Here is a 952-nt window from a genome sequence, read left to right as displayed (position 1 = left end):
TCCCGAATGTACGATGGCCCAAAAATCAGAATTTGGGAAAAACTTATACTTTTCAAATTTTGAAATTGAAATAATCGGAAGTATAATTAGTTACCCAAACTTCCGAATATGGGTTGTCTAACATTCTATATTGGCCCTTGGAACCACCTAGAGCCAAGGCGTGGTTTGTTTTGAACTTGCTATATTCGGAGGATAATTGTTTTGTAAAGTCCCGAATGCACGATGGCCCGAAAATCAGAATTTGGGAAAAACTTATACTTTTCAAATTTTGAAATTGAAATAATCGGAAGTATATAACATTATATTGTCTTCCGAATAAATACTGGCCCCAAAATGGGATTTTTCCTATATCAGAAATTTTGAGATTTTTCAATATATATATATATATTCGGTAGTGAGTGTACTTCCGAATACTGTGTGTCTACTTAAATATATTCGGGAGACAAAAAATTCATTAAACTATCGATTATTACCAGTTTGTATCCAGGAAGATATGACCAACAATATTCGGCCGATAACCATCAAATATTTCTCCCGAATACTGTCGATGTTCTTGAGAAATGAAGAACACGACTACATTCGGAAGTAAAGGAGCATGAATATCGCTGAATCTGGATAAATAACCGAAAACCCTAGAATTATTTTTTCTCGATTCGCCGAATTAAAGCGAAATAAACCCCAAAAATGATAGATTCTTACCTAATTGGGGCCATTTGACTTTGGAGCGGATTTTTTTTTTCTTCCACAATCGAAAGATAATAGGAAACTGGAAGAAGAAGAGTTGAAATGAGTAGAATTGTTTTTGATTTGGTTTTCATACAGTTTTACCATAAGAGCATTTATGTAACTTCAATATCATATAGGGTACCCCTTAACTAGAGTCTTTGGATGGGTATAAATTGATGGCCCCTAAATCCTTTGGGGTGGCCCCTAAAAACGCTAGGATAAATAA

Source organism: Papaver somniferum, unplaced genomic scaffold, assembly GCF_003573695.1.
Source record: "Papaver somniferum cultivar HN1 unplaced genomic scaffold, ASM357369v1 unplaced-scaffold_119, whole genome shotgun sequence".
In the NCBI taxonomy this organism is placed as follows: domain Eukaryota; kingdom Viridiplantae; phylum Streptophyta; class Magnoliopsida; order Ranunculales; family Papaveraceae; genus Papaver; species Papaver somniferum.
This window is presented reverse-complemented; position numbering follows the sequence as displayed.